The sequence below is a fragment of the Tupaia chinensis genome, unplaced genomic scaffold (genome assembly GCF_000334495.1).
Source record: "Tupaia chinensis unplaced genomic scaffold, TupChi_1.0 Scaffold143796_1, whole genome shotgun sequence".
Classification (NCBI taxonomy): Eukaryota; Metazoa; Chordata; class Mammalia; order Scandentia; family Tupaiidae; genus Tupaia; species Tupaia belangeri.
The window spans coordinates 6,978,154-6,991,069 of NW_006203646.1; the positions used below are offsets into that span (position 1 = coordinate 6,978,154).

At 40.7% G+C, this 12,916-nt stretch overlaps 1 pseudogene; it reads left to right on the forward strand.

Moving 5' to 3' along the window:
- Positions 1–1,453: 1,453 nt before the first annotated feature.
- Positions 1,454–12,431, forward strand: LOC102491023 (39S ribosomal protein L54, mitochondrial pseudogene; annotated as a pseudogene).
- Positions 12,432–12,916: the final 485 nt, after the last annotated feature.

The following is a 12,916-nucleotide window of genomic DNA, read 5'->3' on the forward strand; positions in this document are numbered from 1 at the left end:
AACGCTCCAGCAAACAGTACTTGGGTAATGACCAATGCTACAGTGATTATGATTGTTATTATGGGCTCTATTTTATTTTCATTTAATTAGTAATTATTTTAAATTACATGGCTGAAGAGCTGCTACAATGGGTGTTTCCTGGCAGTCAGTGGCTAATTCTCCATCAGTGCAGAAATATGGGCTATTCTGAGTTCAGCCATTGGAGGCTGTGGCGATGAACACTTCTCAGCACCATATGGTGCAGTCTAGACCTAGCGTCTTTTCACAACAGCACTTTCACATCTATGGCCATTAGAGAGAAATATGTAAAAAAAAAAAAAAAAAAGAAAAGAAAGAAAGAAAAAAGAAAAGAAAAAGAAAGTGCTTTCTCTCTAGACAGAGCTCCCACACTAAAGATCGGAGAGAAGGAAACCAGACAACCCTGCCACACAGACCATGTTAATACTTTCTGTGCCCCCTCCTCAAGGATGATCCGGTTCACAGCTAGTAGGTAATTGCCCATCGAATGCACCCTCTTCCGTTGGGGTTGATACCTAGCAAGTCTGATAAGAAACCAGAGGTGAAATCTCAAACCTGTGCGAATAGGCAGTACCATACCCTCATGAAGCAGACTGGAAAACGCACTCTGCTTCTGCATTTTCAATGTTTATAAGGCGTCTTATTAATATAAATAAATAAGCTTTCTTCACATTGCTGAATCCAGGGAAAGAATACAATGAGCCCAGGGCATCTTACTTGTGTCATAAGGAAGTGTTCCAACAATGATGGCGAATGTACACAGGATACAAGGACCTATTTGAAGTGGCTCCCACTAACCAAATCTGAGAAATTATGAGCGTCAAAACACATAAGGACAGTAGCAGATTATAATAATCATCACCCGTGAATAAAATAAACATCCAGGAATCCATACTGAGAGTAATAAATGCATACCTGTATTAGAAGAGAAACCTTTTCTTTATAGTAGAAAGACAACTACAGATGCAGAAGGAATGATGAGGGCATTAGAAAATCAGCCACTGGCAACCATCACAGTAATAACTCAGTCAAGAAACATCAATGGACATTAAAACTCTAACCAGTGAAAGGTTGCTGTGGAAAGGAATACTTACATAGTGGCAAAGGATCGCCTCACAAGGTATCTGTTCATTACAAAGGAGTAAAGTGTAACTTTACAAAAGAGACACCTGGAAGACACCAGTCGAATAAATGATTAAAGTTTAAAATCACCAGTAGCCAAATAGGCGTCGCATGCTACAAAATGCACACCCTGGGCCCAGCACAAGGACAGGGCAGGACCAAATTGAGAACAGTTCCACAAGATGAGTGGCCTGCACACCTCCCCGGTGTCTAGGTCATGAGAGGCAGGGAAGGGCTGAGGAACCATCCCAGGTTTGGAGACACTGGGGACGCGAGCTGCACCGTGTGCTGTTGGGTGGGATCACCACGAGGAATGTCACTGAACGATGGCAAAATTGTAACAGGATCTCCAGATGAAGGACAGGAGTCCTGTGTACTGTTCTTATAGCTGGTCTGTGAGTTTAAAACTGTTTCAAAATTTTAAAAAGAAAGGTTTCTTAAATTTTTTTCTTTTGATAGTGAAATGGTTAGAGGCAACGGCTCTGTTTTTTCTATTAGTATAAACAAAGTAGCACATGGGGCCAGCAAATGGTATGGTGGCTAAGGCCTGGCCACCTGGAGCTTGAGTCCCGGACCTGGTGGCTTACGTTCTCACTTTCCCTCTCTTTCTCTGGGTCTCTCTCTGGTGAGTGCACATGCCCTAGAGCAAATTAAAGAATAATAACAATCATTATAAATGAAATTAAATAATTCAAAGAAAGAAAGAGAGAAAGAAAGCAAAGCATCATAAATGTAATGAAGAGTGGCACTTGACACAAGACCTCAGGATTAGGGGCGCCAGGCAACAAGGGGAGAGGGGATGGGAGAAGTACCACTACTATACTTTTCTCTATAAATCTGTTTGTTTCCCTGACTTTTAATGCTATGTATATTTATTACTTTGGTAAAATATAAAGATTCATTCATTTTTCAAATAAGAAGAGGTCAGAAATCAGGCTTTCACATGATGAGTTGCTAACCTCACTAATCGTTAGAGAAATGCCAGTCAAAAACGACAATGAGATACGACGCCACACCCATTAGAATGGCTACGGCAAAATAAAAATAAGTAACAACGTTGCTGAGGTTGCACACGTATTCAGACTTTCCTACACTGGTAAAAATGTGAAATAGCACAGCCACCACGGAAAACAGTTTGGAGATCCGTCCAAAACACTAATTACAGAATCATCATAGGACTCAGTATTCTACTTCTGAGTAAACACCCAAAAGAAGTAAAAGCAGCAACTATTTACACACTCATGTTCATAGCAGCATTATTCATAATAGCCAAAGGGGAGCAGCAAACCACATGTCCACTGACAGATAATGAACAAACAAAATGTGGCTTATTCATACAATGGAATATTACTCAGCTTCAAAAAAGAAAAAAATGGGAGTCCCTCATGAGAGCTGAGATCTAGTGCTTTCAGGGAATAAGAGAAATGAAGATTTTCTGCTGAGAAATGACCCTGGTAGAGCCTACTCTATCCTTCTCTTTGTCTCTCTCTGTCTCTTTGTATCTCTGTCTCTGTCTTTTCATTTTTTGGTTTTAAACATAAATAATTTGTTTTGTTTGTTTTTGTCTTTTTTCTCTCTTTCTGTTTTATCCTTTTTCTTTTATCTCATCACTTACTGCTCAGTCTCCACGAACTAAGTATCTAGTCAAGTCTAACTGAAATGTAACTAGGCATCTAAATACTATTAGGGTCAACATTTTCCACAATGCCCACTGAATCTGGGGCACAAAGGGAGAAAAAGAAAAGAGTTTGCAGATCACCTCTTCCTACACGTCTCAGAGACACAAGAAATAAGAGAAACCAAGAAAATACCTCTCCCCAAAGGGAAAAGAATAATTCTTCTTCATCTACAGACAGTACAATGGAACTTACAGAAATGTCTGATAAAGAATTTAGAATATTCATAGTGACGAAGCTAACAAAAATGGAAGAGAAGAGAGACAATGAACTGCAAAAGAAGAGTCAATGAGTTCCAGGAGGTGAGGAAGTTCTTGCAAGAGCTGAATGAGGAAATACATACCATAAAAAAGAATCAAATGGAACTGTTGAAGATGAAGGCTACAATACAGGAAGTCAAAATCTCCCTTGAAACTATTAAAAGCAGACTAGATCATACAGAAAATCGAATCTCAGATGTGGAAGACAGAATTGCTGGACTAGTAAAATCCACCACGAAGACTGAGAGAATAGCCCCCCAAAATGAGAATAATATACGAAAAATATTATATACCATTAAGTGTCCAAACATCCAGATAATAAGTATCCCAGAAAATGAAGAGACTAATAATACCATTAATAATGTATTCTATGAAATCCTGGAAGCAAACTTTCCAAATTTAGAGAGGCAATCAAAGATCCAGCCCCAAGAAACGCAAAGGACCCCAAATAGAATGAACCCAAGAAGATCTTCTCCAAGACATATAGCCAGATTGACCAAAACCACAAAGACAAGATACCAAGATTGGCAAGAGAGAAATGGCAAGTTACCTACAAAGGATATCCCATCAGGCTAACAGAGGACCTCTCACTGGAAACAATGTGAGCGAGGAAAGAACGGGATAATATACTCAAAGTGTTGAGCATCCTTCGTACGGGAAGAGAAGACAAGAACATTCTCTGATAAACAAAACCTGAAAGAATTTACCGATGCCAGACCAGTTCTCCAAGAAGTTCTGAAGGGAGTGCTATGTCAGGAAAACTAAAGTCAGACACACAGAAATAAAAGTTCAAAATAACTAAGAAAATGGCCAGCTTAATGGTAGAGACAAATCCAGAATTGAATGTTATCTTCCAGAATTTAAACAGAAAGTTCAAACCACAACAGAAGATAGATGAAGTACATGAGTCTGAACTGGTGAAATAAAATATTATGACTTTTGACTGAAACATTACTGATCTTCTATGTTTTGTTTTCTGGAGTTAAGGATTTCTGTCTTCTCTTGAGCTATGGACAGGTCCATGTACCTATTATTCAAACAGAATCTAGCTTTAAGTCTTAAAGTTCGCTTAACATTTTTTTATTTTGATATATTTAAGCTAAAACTCTTTCTTGAAACTAAAAAATATATTTTTAAAAATACCTATTTAATGACCACAGTAAGCTATATAGTCTTAGCTAGGTGCTACTTCACAGAATATTCATTCTACTAACAGAATTTCATGTCTAAAGTCAACATGTGTTCACAGATGTGTATGTATCAGCTGAACTTGCTATTGAAAGTATTTATATTAGTTAAGATATTTTGTGTATCGATAAAATGTGGGAAAAAAATATAAAAGGAATGGAAAGCAACTGCTGATACCAAAGACAGTGTAAGAGGAGGAAGGGAAATGGCAGAGGGTATAGGGAGAAAAAAAATGGAAAATTATCCGTTGACGATAACATATATGATTAAGCCACTATACAGTGTATTCTGGATGGGGAATCACATGTTATATGCTGAGCACATATGTGTGTGTATATATATATATAGCACATATGTGTGTATATATATATATGAGAAACATGCTACAACATAGCTTTACCTTGAAGACATTATGCTAAATGAAACATGCCAGTCACCTAAAGACAAATATTGTATGATTCCTTTTATATGGGTTAACTAGAATCAAATTCATAGAGAGAAAAGCAAAATAGTGGTTGCTCTCTAGGGAAGAGAAATGGAGAGTTATTATTCAACAGATATAGAATTTCAAGTGGGAAATATCAAAAAGTTCTAAAGAGGGATCAGCGGGTGACATAGTGGTTAAGACACTAGACTCCCACATGACCAACAATGGTTCAAGTCCCATACCTGGAAGCTTGAAACTCATTCCGGGCATGTGAGTATGCATGCCCAAGACCCCAGAAGGCGAATGGAAGAGAAAAGGCTGTAGCATGGCCATCCCCCCAGGGGGAGATTTCTTGCACATGCGCTCACTCTCTCTCTCTCTCTTTGTCTCCCAGCAAGTGCATGTACCCTATAGCAAAACTCTCTCTAAAAATTAAATTAAAAGGCAGGGTTGCGGGGAGGCTGGCATGTGGTGTGGTGGTTAAGGGCACTGGACTCTCACATAGCTGAATGGTTTGAGTCCTAGACTTGATGACTTGCTTTCTCATTTTCTCTCTCTCTCTCACTTTCTGGTCAAATTAAAATAAATAAATAAAGTTAAATAAAATAATTATTTAAAAAAAGAAAGAAGTTCTAGAGATGAGTGGTGATGGTTGCACAATAACATTACTGTACCAGTGATGCAGAATTATACACTTGAAAATGGCTAAAATGGCCAATTGTGTTATGCATATCTTACCATCATTTTAAAAAATAATCATTCAGGGACCAGCAGTTGGCATAAGTCATTGGATTCCTATGTAGTTGACTGCAGTTTAAGTCCCAGACCCCATGGCTTAAACTCATGCCAGGCATGTGTGCCCAAGATCCCGAGAGGAGAATGGAGGAGAAGAGATTACAGCGTGGCCATCCCCCTGGGATGGGGGCGGGTGGTTTCTCACTCTCTGTTTCTCTCTATGTTTCTGGCAAACGCACGTGCCCTATAGCAAAACCTCCCTCCTCCCTCCTAGCCAGACCATAAACAGTCAGCGACATACAATAACATGCTACAACAGAACTACTTCGGTACTCTTGGAGTTTGTGATGATGTACAAAGGCCAAAAGGAAAAGCGAATCTTTTTAGGAAAAAAGTTAAAACTCTGTCCCGAATCCTGTGAAGGGCCATTGGAAGGTTGTATACAATGCAGTGAAAGATCAAGGTTTTAGGGATACAGACGTCCTCTGCGCATTTCACTTAGCCACGGGCTTTCTGCTCCCCATTAGCACAATTAGCACTGCTGCCCTAAGGGAAGCAGATCATTAGGGGAAATGCCACACTGAAAACGCTCACTGTGCACCCCATCCCTTATCAGAACAGGAAATCATATAAAGAAGTAACTACCGCATCATCAAGTCAGGTTAGGCTGAAACTCTGAAAAAGCTGCTCTCTCCCTTCATCTCCCTCTTTAAATCAGTACCAGGTCTTCCCTGACCCCTGTGACTTAACCAAGGCTTCCCACTGTATCTGCCATCTGTCTCCTGCCTCGCCTCAAGCTTTCACTGGACCCGAACATCTGTGACGAGCAGGGCTGGCTCAGAGAGGATTTGGTTAAGGTTACAACCTGCACATCCAAGGATGACCAGTGTCACAATCTCATGTCATTTTATTCTAATGTGGTTACATTTTCACCACCATCTTCTTTTTCTTAAAAGAATTATTTATTTAATTTTATTTATTCATTCAATCATTTTCATTTGACCAGAGAAAGACAGACACACAGAGAGAAAGAAAATGAGAAGGCAAGCCACCAGGTCCGAGACTCAAACCCTGGTCAGCTATGTGGGAGTGTTCAGCACCTTAACCACCATACCACCTGCTGACCCCACCACCATATTCTTAATATCATTTACTGACCTGCTCTTCCCCAGTTTGTTTCTTAATGTGAAACTCGAGCTAATGAAAGTAGCCAAAAGCATACGTTTTTCCTGGGTCAACTGTATTCTCCTAGTTCTTGCTTACAGCCTTCAAAATGAAATTTATTTTTAATTTTACTGGTTTTTTTTTCTAATTACCTAGGTAATACATATTCCACCTAGAAAATATTCAAAAATATAGGGACCAGCAGTTAGCGTAATGGCTATGTCGCTGGACTCCCACGTAGTCAACCGCGGTTCATGTCCTGGACCCGGTGGCTTAAAACTCACGCCAGGCGCGTGTGTGTGCGTGCCCAAGATCCTGAGAGGAGAACGGAAGAGAAGGGGTTGCAGTGTGGCCATCCTCCCTGGGGGGTGATTTCTCGCTTTCTCTCTGTCTCTCTCTCTGTCTGTCTGGCGAGCACACACGCCCTACAGCAAAAACCTCTTAAAAAAAAATATATATATATATAGAAAAATATGCAAGTAAAAGTCACCTAGACTTATCACCTAGATCTATCTAATACTCAAAAAATATCAGTCTTATCTGTTGAAGATATTTTATAGTTTTATCAACTGGACTAGGGAGAAATGTTCACCTCTTGAAATAGTCATTTTGTAAGCTAAATAATATGATTGAATGTAAAAAAGAGAATGAAATTTTTAAATGTGAAAATAAAAGAAAAAGAAAAATCAAAGTACCTTTAAAAATAAAGTCTGTCATTAATTTCTTGTCAAAAAAAAAATATATATATATATATATCATTCTTTTACTTTATAGCTTCTGCCTTTGCTTTATAAAAATGCTGGGACCAGTGGATGGCGTAATGTTTGCAGGGCTGGACTTCCACATAGTCAACAGCAGTTCAAGTCCCAGACCTAGTGGCTTCAAACTCATATCGGGTGCATGTTCATGCATGCCCAAAATCCAGAGAGGAGAATAAAGAAGAAGGGATTGCGGCATGGCCATCCCCCTCCCCCGTGGTGATTTCTTGCTTTCTGACTCTCTGTCTCCATCTCTCTGGCGAGTACGTGTGCCCTACAGCAAAAATCTCTTTAAAGAAAAAAAAACACTTTTTCCATTCCAAATTAGATTTGACAAATGTTTGTTCACTTTTTATTAAATATCTCATATTTGCAGTCTAGTTTCCTTTAAACTGGCCTTCCTTTAAAAAGTCATTCTGGGAGCCAGCAGGTGGCATGGTGCTTAAGATGCTGGAATTCTCCGCATGGCCAACGGCAGTTCAAGTCCTGGACCTGGTGGCTTGAAAATCACTCAGAATATGTGTGCATGCATGTCCAATATCCTAGGAGAAGAATAGAAGAGAAGGGATTGTTTCATGGCCATCCCCATGCCATGAGAGGTGAGGGGTGGTTTCTCACTTTCCCTCTGTCTCTCTCTGGCTCTCCCCAGTAAGCACAAACATCTTGTGGCAAAAATCTTTAAATGAATTAACTTATTCAATCGTTCACTCAATTAACTTCTGCTAAATAGTGTGGCCACTTTGGCTGGTAAAATATTGGAGAGGGAATGAAAAAAATCAAACCCGGAAATGAGAGAATGAGAGAAATTGATCTTTACCAAAGAACTCAGCCTTTCTGCGCCTAACCCCCCCCCCCCCCCCCCCCTATAAAATGCAGGAAATTACATTGGACCTCAAATTTATTTTTTTTTCTATTGTATAATACGGCATTTATAGAGGCCTGCGTGGTGTGAAAAGTAATCATAGGACAATGCCGTGTAACTATCATTCAAATTACTGAGAAAGAAAGAGAGATGGACTTTCAAAAGTTCTTGCTCAAGTACACACTCCCATTTCTCCTCTTGGTAACCACAATTCTGTTACGGTCTTCACTTCTTTGTTTTGCTTTTATCTCCTATGTATTCATCACCTATATTATCTGCATAATTCTAAGTTATTTATAGTTGTCTCATTCCTTTCTATAGTCTACTGGGACTGTTTCTTATATGATGGGAGAAATCAAAAGTTACTCTAAACAATTTACCAATTATTTCAGCACTGTTAGGATGCTTTCTTTCTGAACCTTTCTCTTAAAAGTCAGATTTCTTAAGATGTCATGATACAGTAAAATTCATCCTTTTTAATAATACAGTTCAGGACCAGCAGGTGGCGTGGTGATTAAGGCACTGGACTCCCACATGGCTGACATGGTTTGAGTCCTAGACCTAGTGCCTTTTTTCTCACCTTCTCTCTCTCTCATGCACATATGCTCTGTAGCAAATTTTGAAATAATAATGATAAATAAAACTAAATAATTATTTTTTAAAAATGTATAATTCAAGACCAGCAGATGGCATGGTGGTTAAGGTACTGGACTCCCACATAGCTGACTACAGTTCAAGTCCTGGACCTGGCAACTTGCTTTCTCATTCCTCTCTCCCACCCAGTCTCTCTCTGGTGAGTGCACACACTCTATAACATATTTTTTTTTAAATAATAACAAAAATTAAATTAAAAAAATTTTACAGAGATTTTTGCTATAGGGCACATGCACATGCCAGAAAGACAGAGACAGAGAGACAGAAGTGAGAAATCACCCTGCAGGGGGGATGGCTATATTGCAATCCCTTCTCCTCTTGGGATTTTGGGCACACACATGCCTGGCCTGAGTATTAAGCCACCAGGTACAAAACTCAAACCACGGTCAACTACATGGGAGTCCAGCGATGTAACCATTATGCCATCTGCTGGTCCTAAAAATTAAATAAATTTCTTTATATATAAAAAACAAAACAAACAAACAAAAAAAAACAGGTCAGGGCCAGTATCTTGGCATGGCGGTTAAGGCACTGGATGCCCACATGGCTGACTGTGGTTCAAGTCCTGGATCTGGCAGCTTGCGTTATCACTTTCTTTCTCTTTCTCTCTCTCTCCCCCTGGTGAGCACACATGCCCTATGGCAAAAATGAAAGAATAACAATAAAATTATTTAACAAAAAATACAGTTCAATGAATTTTGATAAATATATGGAGTTGCGTAGTCACTATCAAAATCAAGAGATACCGAGAGAATATTTCCACCATCCTTAATAGTTCCCTTGTGCTATTTTGTAATGGATTCTCAACCCCCACTACTTCAGTGCCTGGCAACCACCAATCTGTTCTCTGCCCTATTCTCTTGCCTCTTCCCCAGTATCAATATATGATCCTACAGTATTTGACCTTTGAGTCCGACTTTTCTCACTTAGCAAAATGCTTTTGTGATTTATTCAGATTGTTTATATCATCTTTTTTGACGCTGAGTAGTATTCCATTGTATGGATGTACCACAGTTTGTAGATTCAATCTCTCACCATTAAGTATAAGACTAGCTATAAATGTTTTTTTCTTTTTATTTTTTTCTTGAGAGGTTTTTGCTATTGGGTGCGTGCGCTCACCAGAAAGACAGAGAGACAGAGAGACAGAAAGCAAGAAATCACCCCCCAGGGGGGATTACCACACTGCAATCCCTTCTCCTCCATTCTCCTCTCAGGATCTTGGGAATGCACGCACACGCACCAGGTGAGTTTAAGCCACCGGGTCCAGGATTGAAACCGTGGTCGACTACATGGGAGTCCAGCGACATAGCCATTACACCAACTGCTAGTCCCAACTAGCTATAAAAATTTAAAGATGCCCTTTATCAGGCTGAGAAAGTTTGAGTTTGTGAAGTTTCAGATCATAAATAGATGCTCAATTTTATGAAATATTTTCAACGTATCTATTGAGCATCATACTATCTTTGTCTGCTCTGGAAGTAATAGACTTTACCATCCAGGGAAATACATGACATTTTGTGCCCCAAACGACCACTGGTTACCAACAAACTGCCTGCACCACTGAAACGAGCTGGAGAGAGCCAGTCCTCGGCCCTGCTCCCAATACTGCTTGTAAGCAGCCTTGGAAAACTGAAAAGAGTTCACAGCTAAGTGCAATCTTCGCTGCTGCCTCGGCTATTCCAGATTTACACACTAACCCACAGGTGGATTTCCAGTGTTTCACAAGTCAGTGATTTCTTCCTGCCTACTTAAATAGTAGCAGCCCCTCTGCGTCCTGTGCTCTGCTAGACCTAAGGTGGTTTGCATAGCCCAAGCCTCTTTGGAGAAAGTTTTGCCCACGCTCTTTTGCACTAGATTACTTGGTTGTCTCACAACCTTCTATATCTTCTGGGCGCAGCAAAAGTGATTTGCTGTTTATTTGCATTTCTCATCATTAGAGTGGGAGTGATGTGCTTTGCAGCTTCCAGTATTCTAAGCGGAAGGAAATGGGTTGAAATTCCACCTTTATCCTATACCTAATGTGTGCACTTGAGCCTGTCTGGGGGGCTGTTTTTATTCTTACACAAGAATCATAGTACTTTAGTAGTACACCTTTCTTTCTAGCAGTGTAAGCCACCCCTCAGTCTTCCAGTTTATCTCTTTATTAATTCTCCCAGGTGAGCTTAGAATTAAATTGTTTGGTTAAAAAACAATCAACAACAAAAAAACCTTTCAGTTTGATTAGAATTGAAATGCTAAAGTGTTGAGTTATGCCTTCCAAGAATGTGGCATGCCTGTCATTTATTCAAGTCCTCCTTCAAGTCCCTCAGCAAAGTTTATTTAAAAAAAAAAAAAAAAAACGCTTTTTTTTAGAATTATTTTACTTACGGCCAGCAGTTGGCATAATGGCTATGTTGCTGGACTCCTATGTAGTTGACCACGGTTAAAGTCCTGGACCCGGTGGCTTAAATTCACGCCAGGCGTGTGTGTGTATGTGTGTGTGTGTGTGTGTGTGTGTGTGTGTGTGTGTGTGCATGCCCAAGATCTCAAGAGGAGAATGGAGAAGAGATTACGGTGTGGCCATTTCCCTTTGGGGGTGATTTCTCGCTTTCTGTCTCTCTGTCTCTGTCTTTCCCGTGAGCACATGTGCCCTATAGCATAAACCTCTCCAAAAAAAAAATTATTTCATTTAACTTTATTTATTTTAATTTTACCAGAGAGGAAGAGAGTGAGGGCAAGAGAGAGATAGAGCTAGAGAAAGCAAGAGGGAAAGTGAGAAAGTAAAGCTGCCAGGTCTGGGACTAGAACCACAGCCAACCATGTGGGAGTCCAGCGCCCTTAACTACCACACCACCTGCTGGCACTCCCTCAGTAAAGTTTTACAGCTTTATACAGGTCTTATATACCTATATTAGTTTGTTTCTGGACATTTTCTATTTTAGTGTCTAGTTTTAATATATTTTATAAAATGTATTTTCTAATGATAGCTGATTTTTAAAGGCTAAGCAATGAATTTTTTTTTTTTTGCACTGATTTTGTAACCAATTGCCTTACTGAATTCCCCTTACCTCTAATAATTTTCCTGTTGATTTTCTTGAGTTTCTAGGTAGACAATAACGTGCAATTAGCAGGTCTCCTGGAAGCGCGCACGTGCAAGCAGTCCGCGGACGTCCTTGGGGGTAGACGCCTCTTTCGGGCTTCCCAAACGTGGGCAGGCTGCAGGGCCAGGAGCTCACCGACCCTTGGCCCTCCTGGAAGACTCTTGGTCTGGGATTATGCCAAGAAGCCGGTCATGAAGGGGGCAAAGGTGGCAGGGGCGCCGTGGTGGGCGAGGCCCTGAAGGCCCCGGACGCGTGCACAGGCCCCGTCCTGCTCACCACATGCGCCTTGGGCGTCGACATCTGCAAGGAGGGCCCCGACGTGGCCCTGACGCCGGACGCGGGGTACCCCGAGTGGCCGTTCCAGATGAACATGAGTCCCCCCAAGAAGCTGGAGGAGCTGGACCCTGAGACCTGGGAGTACTGGCGGCGACCGTGGAAACAGAACATCTGGCGCCACAACCGGCTGAGCAAGTCCCGGAAGTTCTAGCAGGACTGGACTGGACGGGGCGCGAGCCAGGCCCCCTGCGGGGAGCCCTGGAAAAAATTAAAAACGCAATTTGCCTCCTCCTTTCCAAAGATTTTCCTCTTATTTCATTTGTTTTACTAATCTGACTAAACTTTTGGAAAATATTAAAATGATCATTGTTCATTGGCATACCTGTCTCGTATCTGACTTTAGGGGGAAACACCTGAGCTTCACTTTAAGTATGACGATACCCGAGGCAGGTACAATAAATTAGCTGACTCAGAAATCCCCGTCTGGCTTGTAGCTCCTGCAATTTAAAGCTGGCTAGGCACCCACAGCTGGCTGTGTCATTCTCTGTTGGATATAAACCGTGTCACACAAGGCCAACCTTAGACAAGGTTCCTCTGAGCCATGATACAACCAGTTCACACCATAATTTTGCCTAAGTTCAGACAAAATTAAGAGGGGCCGCTATCCACAAAGTATCAAACATCCTCTTTTCTTAC